Below are 13626 nucleotides of genomic sequence, written 5' to 3' on the forward strand. Positions count from 1 at the left end.
ACTTATGCAGTCAATTCTTCTAACAGGAGAGCAAGGAAGGAGAGGCAAATTTTGCCCGTTGTGCACACAAAAGTAATAATTGTTGGATCCAACAGCTTTTCTGAAACGATATCTGTCTCTTCACCCCCTCAGAAATAATTCCTAGTAGAAGCCTGGGGTCTTATGTTCTGTGCAGCAACAACCACCTGCAACCCAATCTTTAGTGGTGCAGTATAGTGTAGTCCTGGATAATTAACCAGAGGTGGGGTCTAGGCAGGGTCCACCCACAAGATTCTAGAGCCAAGTTTTAGGATCTTGTCAACTACCACATGAGGAAATAGGAACTCTGGGCTGCAGAGTAAGCCAACATAGCTTTATCTCTAACCTCCTTAAGACCTTGGAGAAATCACTCAGCCTCTCCCAGACCTGGTTTCCTTATTCATGTTATGGAATTAAAATAAGAACATATATTTCATATGATCATTGCCAGGGCAAAAGGAAGTGTTCCCAAGAGCTAGGAGACCAGCCCACAGTGACCTGCCTTCATTGCTCACATATTAGGCTCTGTTGGAGTCCCATGAGGTCCTCTGAATGAGACTTAGACAAATAGGACTTTAGAGTGCTATGTGGAACACAGAATAGAATCTGCCTATTACCTTGACCACAGATACTGAGTGTCAACCTTGTAGGAATACAACACATTGAATGCAAGGTCAAGCAGCTGGATAGGGCAACAGTGCTCTTGGCTCTGTGACTTTGGGCATGCCATCCATCTCTGAACATAAAATACATGTCAATTGATCCTTAGAATAACCAACGTCAAAGCAATTATGTTCATTACCCCACTTCACAAATGGAGAAACTGAGGCTCAAGGCCACTAGGAGGTGGATAGTGGGATGCACCATAGTTTATCAAAGAACTCATGATGTCACAATGCCTTCTCGGGTTCTTCACCTGACCCCAGGATTCTCTGCCAACTTACTGGTGCACAGGACCAGTGAGCTCATATCTCACTGTACACCACAGCCTGGATATTCCTGGGTATCTTAGGCACAAAAGGTCAGCTCCTCCACTCTGACCTTCCCACTGCTACCCACAATCTTCACTTGGCACAGAAGTACCTGGACCACAAGACCTAGCAGGTTTCAAATAGCCTGGCTTCCTTGGCCCTGGCCACATTCTATCCTGTGGGAATATGAAGACTATCTCAGTCAGGGTTCTACATAATCTCCCAGGCAACTGCCTGAGCCCCAAGTTTTATATTATTTGTAGTCTGCTTGTAAAGGGCTCAAACCTGCCCTGGAACTGAGAAAAGGAAGGCAGACAACACAGTCCATCCTGATGATCCTTTCTCTGCCTCAGCAGGCACACTTCCCACAAATCTTGTTCTTCCCCCTCCCATCCAATAGAAAATATCCTTCAAGGCTGGAGAGATGGCTCAGTGGTTAAGACCACTGACCACTTCCAGAGGTCCCGAGTTCAAATCTCAACAACAATATGGTGGCTCACAACCATCTGTAATGAGATCCGATGCCTGTTCTGGTGTCTGAAGACAGTGACGGTGTACCTATATATAATAAATAAATATTTTAAGAAAGAAAATATCCTCCATGCATGCATTTTAAAATTCTCCTTCCTAATGACTTGAAAGCCAGACAACCTCCAGGCCACCAGGGTACATGATATTATTGTCCCCATTTCTCTGAGGAGACACCAGACTCAAGAAGTCACCTGACGACTAAGCCACTACCCAAAGACTATACATGGATTGACCCTGGGCTCCATCCTCATAGGTAGCAATGAATATCCTAGTAAGAACAACAGTGGAAGGGGAAGCCCTTGGTCCTGCTAAGACTGAACTCCCAGTGAACGTGATTGGTGGGGAGAGGGCGGTATGGGGGGAGGATGGGGAGGGGAACACCCATATAGGAGGGGAGGGGTTAGGGGAATGTTGGCCCAGAAACCGGGAAAGGGAATAACATTCGAAATGTAAATAAGAAATACTCAAGTTAATAAAGAAAAAAAGGAAAAAAAAGAAGTTACCTGACTGATCCCAGGTCCCACCAAATTAATAAAGCATTCATCTAAGATCTGAACCTACCTGGATTCACCCCAACTTAACTCTAATTTTCTCTTTCCACCATGTCAGTTGAAGCACCATGTGAGCTGGTGTGCTTGAAGTCAATGAGTTTGAGACATGTACAAACTCCCAATTTATCAGGCTGCCAAGCACAGTTACTTCTTTACGGGTTGGTTTCCTATAAAAGCCTGGGGTCTTACTAGCTGTGACAATTGATTATCCTTCAGAACACAACTTCCAAAAGAACCCAAATGAGTAAATCTGCAAACAGTGTCACTTCCAGGGCACCCACAGGACAAAGAGAGCTTAACAGATTTTTTTCAAATGCCAAGCCATGACAGTGCTGGGATCTGGGACCCTGCCTTCTCCCCCAAACAGTAAACTTTCCATTTCAGATCACAGTGCCACCAACTTCTCTCATTAGAGATGTCTGTGTCTTCCCAGCACATCAGAGGCTACTAGCTACAGCCTTCCCCTAGATCCCTTGAACAAATGAACATGCACATCTCTAGGAAGGTGTGAAACACAGCTATTTGTCTTTGACCCAGTTTCTTCAAGTACATACCAGATGTGCACAGCCTGAGCCCAGATTGGCTGCAACCAAAATTGAACTGAGGGGGTAATCTGAAATTTGTCACTTGGTGATCTCCTAGACAGAGACTACAACAAATAAACCAGAGGAGGTTCAGAGCAAAGTGACAGGCTGATATGTGATGATGTAAGCTATGGTGTGTCTCCATTTTGGGCATTTTAGGCCAGGGGTTCAATCATCTGTTAGTCTAGTTTGTTAAGCTCATGTGCCTGGGGTCTCTGGCACCGTCTGGTAAGTATGTGTGCTTCTGAACTCCTGATTTAAATTGGTAGGTTCACAGATGGTGACTGTTTTTATTAGTGCAAAGAAGTCATCTGTCAGTCTGTGCTTGTGGGTATCTAGAGTAAAGGGTGGCTGTGGATTGACATAACTAAGATGCCTCATCCTGCTACGTTAGCATTTGTACTTAAATGGAGCAACTCAACTGGAGTAACTCAAAGAAAATGTGAGACAATCCTGGTGATTGTCTGGTGATTCAGAAACAGGTAATTCCCTTAGCCTTACTAGCTGACCAGAATCAATGAGATCCTGTCTCACAAGGACAGGTGAGGTTGGTGCATGCCTTTAATTCCAGCATTTGGCCAGCATGAAGGCCAGCCTGGTCTACATAGTGAGTTCTAGGACAGCCAGGGCTTATGTAGAAAACCACAATTATTTTTGAACTATATGCCAGTCACTTGAAGGAATGTCCCAAAGTGTGGTCAGCTACGGAAATGTGGATGAGGGTAATAATAATAATAATAATAATAATAATAATAATAATAATAATAATAATAATAAACACTATGTAGAAAATGGTTGTCATGGTCAAGTAGTCAGGGAAACACTGGGATAAATGGCTACATGGGCTTCTATTTTGAAAGACTAGTCAGGACCTTGATATTCCCTAGAGAGGACACAGAAGCAGTTGTCCCACATCAACATTACCAGAGAACTCTCTTCTCAGTGCTTCTGGTGGAACTCGTTCCTATTGAATATAGTTTGGGGGCTGGAGAGATGACTCAGAGGTTAAGAGCACTGGTCGCTCTTCCAGAGGTCCTGAGTTCAATTCCCAGACAACCACATGGTGGCTCACAACCATCTGCTGTAATGGGATCTGATGCCCTCTTCTGGTGTGTCTGAGAACAGCTACAAAGTACTCATATACATTAAATATTTCTGAATGGGCCCAAGCTTGAGTGAGAGGAATGAGCTCTATGCCCTCTCCTCTGCCCACAGATCAGCTTCCATTTTTATTGCTTTCCTCAATGTCCCTAAGGGATATTGACCATGTTTCTAAAAACTAACCCATAACCCAACATCTCAGACAAATGTCATGTACAATCATACATGTTGTATACTGTACAACTTTGATGAAGAGGGGACATCACACATAAGTTGCATACTCTGTTCAAGCTGAACTGAGGCCTGGTTCAGGTTCCTTGGAAGTCAATATCTCCTGACCTTGCCCTTAGAGTTCCTTCAGATGGCCATGACCAGCTTGGGCAGACTCTACCCCAGAGCCTGGGAACTTACTCTTGATGTCAGGTTGGTAGGAAACACACCACTATGCTTGAAGTTGCCCATCAATGAGTTCCACCTTCCCTCTGCAGGGCCATTATTCACATCGAACTTGATATTGGAACTTTTGCACTGAGTAAACTCAGCCCCATTCCCAAGAGGAACTTTTTTAGAGCTTGGCACTACTGGCAGATAACGAAACCCTAACACTGTACAAAAACCATCTTTTTTTCTCTCATTAATTTATTTACTTTATATCTTGATCATAGGCCCCTTCCCAGTCCTACCCTTACAAATCTCTCCCCCATTACCTCCTCCCCTTCTCTTCAGAAAAGAAGAAGCCCCTCTTGGGTAACACCCTGTCCTGGGACATCAAGTCAAAGCATGACTAAGTGCATCCTCTCCCACTGAGGCCCAATCAAGCAGCCCAGCTACAGGAAGGCGATCCAATGGCAGTCAACAGAGTCAGGGACAGCCCCTGCTCCAATTCTTAGGGGATCTACATGAAGACCAAGCTGAACATCTGCCACAAATGTGTAGGGAGCCTAGGTCCAGCCCCTGCATATTCTTTGGTTGGTGGTTCAGGCTCTATGAGCTCCCATGGGCAGAGATTAGTTCACTCTGTAGGTTTTCTTGTCCTGTCCTTGAGCCGTCCGGCTCACTCAATCCTGTCTCCTCTCTTCCACAAGACTTCCCAAGCTCCTCTGGAGGTTTAGCTGTGGGTCTCTGCATCTGTTTCCATCTGCTGCTGGATGAAGACTCTCAGAAGACAGTTATGGTAGGCTCCTGTCTGCAAGCATAACAGAGTATCATTAATAGTGTCAGGGGTTAGCTCTCTCACATAAGATAGGTATCAAGTTGGGCCATTCATTGGTTGGCCTTTCCCTCATCTCTGCCCCATCTTTATCCTTACACATCTTGTAGGCAGGACAGACTTTGGGTCGAAGGTGTGTTTTGTGGGTGGATTGATGTCTCCATCTTCTATTGTTGGATCTCCCAACCATTAATTATTCAGAATTCCTAAGCCATCAAGAAATTTTTAGCCATTTGGTTTGTTAACAAGATGAAGGAGAGAATCTTCTCACACAGGAGATTGAAAAGGCAAGCCAGCTTTCGGTAACAAAACCTCCTGATAGTTGATAGATCAAGAATATCTGATCATCGTTAATGAAGTATATGTGTTGGGAACCTTTGGAAATTCTTGGCATGCATGGCTTCTCTTAAACCTTACAACTTTCTGGAGGTTGGCATTGTTACTGAACCCAATTCAAGGATAAGAAAATAAGGTCAAAGGGAGGAAATAGAAGGGGAAAGGGAGGAAGGAAAAAAGAGGAATAAACTAGAGAGAGAAGGGAAAGAAGGCAGAGAAGAGGGAATGGATGGAGGAGGAAGGGAGAAAGGAAAGAAGGGAGGAGAAAAAGAGGAGTGAGGGAGGGCAGAAAGAACAAAAGTGTTCATCACAATAGCTGAGATCACAGGGCTAGGAAGCCATGTTTGTTCTGAAACCTTTTGTGCTCCCAACACAAGTGTTTCTTTGTTCCTCAGAGGTTCTCCATGATATGAGCATTTTCCAGGAGCCAGGAACAATACTGACAGCCTATCACAGTCTGTTCCCTAAGTTAAGAGTTGGGGCTAGTCGCAGACATTAGACTTGCACAGGACTCAGGGTTCAGAGGAAGGATGCAGCAAAGTGTGTGGTGGAAAGTTCTTCCATCCTGGCTTTGGGTAAGGTTCTCCTAGGAACTGCTAGGATAAAGGAAGGCCAGCTGTTCTGGGGAAGAATGGGAGGAGTGGCTCTAAGACATTGAAAAAGAACCCAATCCATGTTCAAAATGGAGTACTGACTGGAAAACTCCATCCACATCAAATTCTAGAAAATACAAGCTAATTATTGTGTGTCCATAATTGCCTAGGATGAGAGAACAATGGGAACACAGGAAATTTTAGGGCCTTAGGGTAGTCAGCTTATTATCTTGGTGAGGGGATGATGGCATAGGCACCAGCATATGTCAAAAAAAAAAAAAAACCAAACCATCAAACAGCATACTTCACATGCAACTTTCCTATGAAGCTCTTGTGAAGAGTAATCTTGTCAACCTGACAGGATCTAGAATCACCATGGAAACGAACCTCTAGCCATGTCTGTGAAGGACTTTTTAGAGTAGGTTCATTGAGATGGAAAGACCCATCATCATTAATATGGGCAGTGTTCCATGGACTGGAGTCCTGAAATGATAAAAAGAAAGCAGGCTAGCCACCAGCATCCATCTCCCTCTGCTTCCTAGTATGGATACAAGTGACCAGCTACCTCCCACTCCTGTTACCATGCCTTTACCACATGATGGGTGGTGCCCTCAAACTGTATGCAACACTAAACTCTCTTAAGCTGCCTTTGTTGAGTATTTTGTTACAGCACAAGAAAAGTAACCAATAAAGCTTTTATACTCCAGAAAGCTTTTAAAACCGAGTGTGGCAAAGTCTGATGCAGTTGAATCCACAGAGGGGAGGGGTGAGAAAATTGGAGGTACAGGAAGCCAAGGCCGGCACTACAGATCCGGCACCTGCCCTCTGCCTTATGGCCAGCCTCTGTTCCTAGGGATACTGAAGTACTACAAGCTAGATGACTTCAGCAATAGAAATATGTCCTCTCCCTTCATCAGGCAGAAACCCCAAGCCAAGGTGTCAGTGAACTAGGCTCCCTCTGAGACTGTGAGAACCCATTGTAGACCTCATTCCTGGATGCTGGTGAGTGCAGGCAATCTGTGTGGCTTTTGTCCTGTGGTGTTGAGAGGCGACACTGTCTCTTCTCAATCCAAGATGGCCTCATCTCAACTACTTCTACAACAACCCAATCTCCAGGTAAAGTTACATTGAGGTGCTAGCACTTAGGTCTGAACCTCAGAATGTGATGTTCCTCAGGGTAAGCAGCACAATTCAACCTTTATAGTTTGGATCTTGAATATTCCTCCAAAGTTCACGTGTTGAAGGCTTGGTCTCAAGCTTATAGCACTGCTGGGTGGCAATGGAACCTTTTGGAAGTGGCCACAGAAAAGATTACAGAACAGATTCTGTCCTGGAACTTCCAGTAGGAACCCACCCTGCTCAGACTTTGGCCTTAGTCCAGGAAGAACTATCTCAGACTCATTCAACAGCAACTCCAGGTTCCTCCAACATCCTACCTTCCTCCAGGGGCCATGATTCATAGAACACAGTGTTCTTCAAGAAGAACCTGGATACTAGATATGATGGTGCATGCCTTTAATCCCAGAACTCAGGAGGCAGAGCCAATGGATCTCTGAGCTCAAGGCCAGCTTGGTCTACAGAGCAAGTTCCAGGATAGCCTTGGTTGAGTCAGAGAAACACTGACTCAAAACAAGAAAGAACTAGAGCAGGGAGAAGAGGAAGTGGAAGAAGAGGAGGAAGAGGAAGAGGAGGAGGAGATGGAGGAGGAGGAAGAGGAGGAGGGAGCAGGAAGAGGGAGAACATGAAAGCCTTTGGGTCCAGAGCTATTGCTGTAGGTCTGGCCTTGGAACACAGGCTCAGGGATTCCAGATTGGCTATGATGCTGTGCTATAGAGCCAGCAGGCTCCTCACTTCATGGCTGACTCCTGGTAGTGCTAATGAAAGACCCAAAGATAAAAGACTTTTCTAGGGTTCCAGGAAGCCAGAGGCTGGAGCCAGAATGGGAGCCAAGTGTTCAGGTACCCAGATCAGAAGCCAGGGGCCAGGCTGGCAAACACTATAGACATTAAAGAGTGTCTTGGCTTTGCAGTTTCAAGCTTCCCTATCACTGACAAAATACCAGAGAGAAGTGACTGAAGGGAAGAGATGTGTATCTTGACTCCTATTGAAGGCCCATTATGGCAGAGAAAGCAGAGTAACTGGAGTGGTTCCATCCATGGTCGCAGGAGCCTATGGGTATGGGACAGTTTCTTGCATCACAGTGAGTCAGAGGGAGGGACTAGAAACAGAACGGAACTAGAATACTCAAGGCTTGCCCCAAGAGGAGAAAGTCTACCACCTAGGCCCCTTATCCCAAATGTTCTACTATTTCTCAGAACAGTGCTTCCAAATGGGGGCCGAGTGATCAAACACATGAACCTCTCAGAAATATTTTTCATTTAGCCCGTGACCTCACATAAGCACAGCTCTCAGACCATACAAGAACCATTGTGCACTCAATCCTACTGGCAACACACTACTAGACAGTTCACCCTTGTTCCCAGGGTAGACTCCAGAAGCTCATCCTACACAAGGATTTCTTTTCACCCTCCAGCCAGGCGGGAATACCAGGCCCAAATGGGCACCTGGCTGCCCAGCTAATTCTTCTTTCTTTTCTGCATAGACAGAGAAGACCCCAGGACAAGGGCTCTGTGCTACAGGTAAAGGAAAAAGGGCAGTCTCACACACAGCCTAAGACCCAGATTCCTGCTTAGAAGCTCTTTCAGGTCTCAGAAAGCTCACCTTTCCAAATGCATCCATCAGTAGGATTCTTCCTCTTTAGTAGATTGATGACCACATGTCCTGTATTCAGAAAAAACAAGAGGCAATCACACGATGAATCGGCTGTTGGACACCACATTATTCAATGTGAGTTTACCAAAATGTTAAAGGGCTTTTAAATGAAGCCTCATTTCTAGCACCAGGGAGACCAGAGTGTAAAAGGAATAAATCCAGGAGAATTAGTCCAGTCACTTTTTAAAGCAAAGACCCTGGAGCACACAAAGCATCACTTAAGAAGGCTTCTGCTTCCTTCCTTCCAAACACCAAGGATGTTTTCCTCACCTTAAAGGCCCCAACATTGTGCAGCAAGAAATGTAATGTTTATGTCCAATCGAAATCAAATGCCTCAGTCTAGGTATTCCAGAAAGGCAGTCTATAAAATACGTTCCAACAGCAGTTGTGACTAGACACTCACACAGCAACAAGTGTGTATCGTATTCCCACTCAGCAGCATCTATGACACAATCTGTCACACTTGTAAGCCAAATGGAAATCAAGATAGCTTTTTTACAAGTTTGTTCTAGGCTGGGGGTGCAGCTCAGTTGTTAGAGTGCTTGCCTAGAATGCATGGTTGTTTCCAGAACTCTCCCTGGAGAGACATATACAAACATCTATCCCCTCCTTATATGATAGTAATTTCACCAAAGTCCAACTCAGAGAACAAATGTGTTTATTGAGTTTGCTTACAAAATGTAAGTGAAAGTTACTTGCAGATGTGTGAAAGATGAAGGAGAATCAGAAGCTCGAGTATCCTTAGCTATATAGCAAGTCTGAGGTAATCCTAGGCTACCTTCCTTACAACAAATCGGTTTGTCCCATGAGCATTCTAACGAATCTCCTTCTCTTACCAGACTACTTATGTGGGATATTCCAAAAGGCTGCGTTGTTCATAGAGAAATCTGTGCCTCTTTGAAGATAAATTATACCTGAGAACTTGACTTTGAATTTGCTCATGAGCCTGTCCCTAAGTTTACTGTAACTCATCCATGTCCACACAACATGATAAAATAAGCGTTTCCTAAAGCATCCCCCCAGCCCCCAGAATCCTCTTGACTAAAATCATTATAAAAGGCTCTGATGTGATTTGTATTTGAAATGCCCACTGGGGTTATTGTTGAAGTCTGGGTAGATGGCACTACATTTAGGAAGTTATGGAAGGTTTAGGAGGTAGAGCCTGGTGGGAAGAAATGGTTCATCGGGGGGAAATCCTTGGGGCTATCCTTGGCTAGCTCGTGTCTCAGGATCTCTGATTCTTGATCACCTATCATCTTGCTCCCCTACCCACAAAGATATTTTGCCCAAGTACACCAGATCGTTCAACCTCAGGCTGAATGTGAACCAAGATGAACCTTTTCTCCTTTAAGTTACTTCTGTTATTATTTTGTCACCATTGCAAGAAAAACAACTAATGCAGTATGTGTGTGCGTGTGTGCTTGTGTGCATACACATGGACAAGTACATGTGAGCACACATGTAGGTGAATGCATGGGCATTGTGTGTGTGTGCACACACACACTGTTAACTGAATCAAGGGCTTCACATATGCTGAGCATGTTTTCTTCCCACTGAGCTATAACCTCAGGCCCACAATGGAATAAACAAACCAGAACAAAAAGGATGAGAAACAGCTGGCACATTTTGGAGGCTGGTGTGATGAGAACTCCTGGAAAGAAGCTGTGTCTGCAGAGACTAGTTGGCTGGTTAGAACTACAGAACTGTGGAGAGGTTGGAATGTTGTAGGTCTGTTATCTAATTACCTTAGCTTGGGCTAATTCTAGTTCTCCAGAACAACCCCAGCCATTCCTTGTCTGCCTCTGTGTAAGAACTAACATCATGTGACTAATTTTAAAAAAAAAGAACCGGGGCTGGGGATTTAGCTCAGTGGTAGAGCGCTTGCCTAGCAAGCACAAGGCCCTGGGTTCGGTCCCCAGCTCCGGAAAAAAAAAGAAAAAAAAAAGAAAAAAAAAAAAAGAACTGTTAGGATATATTAACTTAGCAGACCAGTAGCTTGCGCCAACCATAAGCTAAAAATGTCCAAAGACAGCATCTTGGGCCTATAAAAATGTCTGCCCATCTCACTATAACTGCCACTCAATGTACCCACCAATGTTCTTAAACCCGCCTTGATTCATGACTTTCTTTGTTCTGCAAAACTACAAAATTTCATGAATCTGCTTCCATGCTGGAACACGGAATTTGGGGTAACCTAATTCTGTGTGTCCCAGGCCAAGGTCACTCAAACTGGCTCCAGAATAAACTATCTCTTACTTTCTTGAAGATGAGAGCTATGGGTTTTACATGGATACTGGCAACTAATGAACCAAGGGGACTGAGGGAGGAAGCTGAGACCCAGTCATATTCACACTGAGTAATTCCTGGAGATTGGAGGGGGTCATCCCACCAGGGTTTCGTGATAGTGGAAAGAAAATGGAGCTAAACCCAGAGGAACCACTACAAACGAAGCACGAAGAACCAAGCTACCCTGTATGCTTTGCAGTCAGCCAGGCACAGTTCCTCAAGAGAAAGTCAAGCAGCCAAACTCTGCAAAGGGCCATGCCGATGACCTATGAGTAGAAAGGGAAGCAGGAAATTCAATTAAAGCTTACATACTGCATATGGAAACCACAAGCTACCCACCTACCCCCACCCCTATCAGGCTCTCATGATGTGCTAGCAAAACCCAAAACCAGATGGGTGGGAAAATCCTTCACAGAGTAGCCTGACCAACTCAAGAGAACAGAGCTAGGAGTGACAATGTATTTGCTATGTATTTCTAACAAGAAATCTTAGACACAGAAACATCTTATAGCCATTTATAACCAACATCTGTCAAAGAAAATGCAACTTCCTACTTTATCTACATCGCTTCCCATACTTTACATAAGATTACAAATCTCCAGAACTTTCTTCTGTCTCACTGCTGACTGTTCCTCAACCTAGAGAAACTAAGTCACCCTAGAGCTGGGTTCAATCTGCAATTAGAACCACCTAGAGTCCTTTCTAAACCACTAATCTCAGCCCCCTCCCCTGAGATTCTGACTTCATTAGGTGATGAATTGGCCAGACCTAAATGCTGCCTCCCCAGCCCTGCTGCTCCAGGTCATTCTAATGTGTAGCAAAAGTTAGAAAACCTTGCTTTTGGGTAAAACCTACGATTGACAGTCCCACTTTAGCTCAGGTCTCCCAACCAGCCTTTTAGGAGAGAAGCCAAATAAGAATGAACAGGACAAAAGGGCCAGATTCCTAAAACACACTTTGAACATGAAAGACAGACCAAAACAATCAATATAAAGAAATGAAAAGTAGGGGTTGGGGATTTGGCTCAGTGGTAGAGCGCTTGCCTAGCAACCGCAAGGCCCTGGGTTCAGTCCCCAGCTCCGAAAAAAAGAAAAAAAAATGAAAAGTAGAAGGGGGAGAGAAATCTTTGGGTTAAAGTAAACACTATGAATTTCTCAGTGTGCCAGCAAAATGATCACTGTGTGGCTCCTTGAAGCAGGTCAGGGAGGACCCAAGAACCAGCATCCTCATTGATGCTATGGATCGAACCAAAACCCCAGCTGCAAAACTAAGCCACCTGCCACTGCCATTTCCTTCCTCCCTTCCTCTTCTGTTTCTTGACATTGCTGCATTTCTCCTTCCACTTTACCCCTTCCTGACCTTTCCCTGGTTTTCCCCTCAAGCATTACCTATCCTGCTGGACCAAAAGTGGCAACCTCTCTAACTCCTAGGGTTCCAGGGAAGGGGCCCATACCATTTACAGAGATAGAACCCTAAACCTTGCAAATCCGGTTTGGGTCCACACCTCCCCTTTTGAATAACTATGCAATGACGTCCATTAACGAAGGCTCCCACTTTCATTTTCCTCTGCAGTAATGATATTCTCAGTCTGTATCTGCAGCCCTGGCTCCTGAGGGTAACTCTGGCTGATCCATCTCCTTTCTCATTGTCCTCCTTCAGGCCTTCTTGGCTGTCAGCTCTCTCCTGGGTACTCATCCTCTCCAGTAATTCCATCTCAGACGGATCTGTTTTGGAAGTCTTCTTTGTCCTCGCCTCCACTGTATATTTAGACAAGGTCTCGTATCCTCCAGGTTGGCCTCAAACTTATTATGACGTGGAAATTTACCTTGAATGTTTCCTTGGTGCTAAGATTACAGACATGTGCCACTAGGCCTCTTTATGTAATGCTGGGGATGGAACCCAGGGTCTCAGATATTCTATGCAAACATTTTATCAACTGAGTTACATCCTCAGACCCTCAATGTCTATCTTTAAACAATTATTTTTTTTTCTTTCTAAACATAAAACCTGAGAAGCAAAACAAATGTCTCCATGAAGTGAGGTGGAAGTATATCTTTTTGACCTTGGGTTAAGCAAAGATTTCATGTTGGAGACACTGACGAGCAGGGAGACTTTGTGCTTTCTTCCTTTCAGCTTGGAACAGCATTTGGAAAAAAAGGATCTCAAGTCAGAGAAAAGAATCCCTGACCTTGTCGATTTGAGCGATGAACACCAGGGGGCACACTTCAGTCAGTTAGCTCTAGCCTGCAGCTCCATCTACCCTTCTGGCAGCAGGGTCCAAATACCTGGAAAGTTCAGCAAGGACAAAGGTCAAAGGCACTGCACTGCCTGTCTGGTTGCCCTGGTGTTCACCAGTCTTTGTTAGCACTAGCATTTCCACCTGTCCATGGAGAGGCCACACCTCTAACTACTGATGATCCAAGTGAGGTAATGTACCTCACTTGAGGCCTCCCAGTATGTCGCCCCAGTTCTTGAGCCTACAGTACTGCCCCTTTCGATAAGCGCCTCTTTTTATCTCAGCTTCAGATGGCCACAGGAGCATCAAAGACTGTGGCACGTGTTAACAGCAGCATTCTCATCCAGGGAGTGGCAAAGCACGGCCTACCAAGTGTAACCCTGGCTAACATGGTGTGTATATGTGGTGGCAGCCGGGGCGGGATGCCGTAGCTGACC

The 13626-nt window shown here is 44.9% G+C and overlaps 1 long non-coding RNA gene across 1 annotated transcript; it reads right to left on the reverse strand.

The window, feature by feature from the left end:
* Positions 1-4377: 4377 nt before the first annotated feature.
* On the reverse strand, positions 4378-13238 carry LOC134485267 (uncharacterized). The gene is made up of 4 exons (XR_015648375.1): positions 13142-13238; positions 11137-11219; positions 8617-8676; positions 4378-4942 (listed from the first exon to the last, which is right to left on the reverse strand). It is a non-coding gene; the product is annotated as an uncharacterized LOC134485267 (long non-coding RNA).
* Positions 13239-13626: the final 388 nt, after the last annotated feature.

This window comes from Rattus norvegicus, chromosome 1 (assembly GCF_021556685.1).
Source record: "Rattus norvegicus strain SHRSP/BbbUtx chromosome 1, alternate assembly SHRSP_T2T, whole genome shotgun sequence".
Taxonomy (NCBI): Eukaryota; Metazoa; Chordata; class Mammalia; order Rodentia; family Muridae; genus Rattus; species Rattus norvegicus.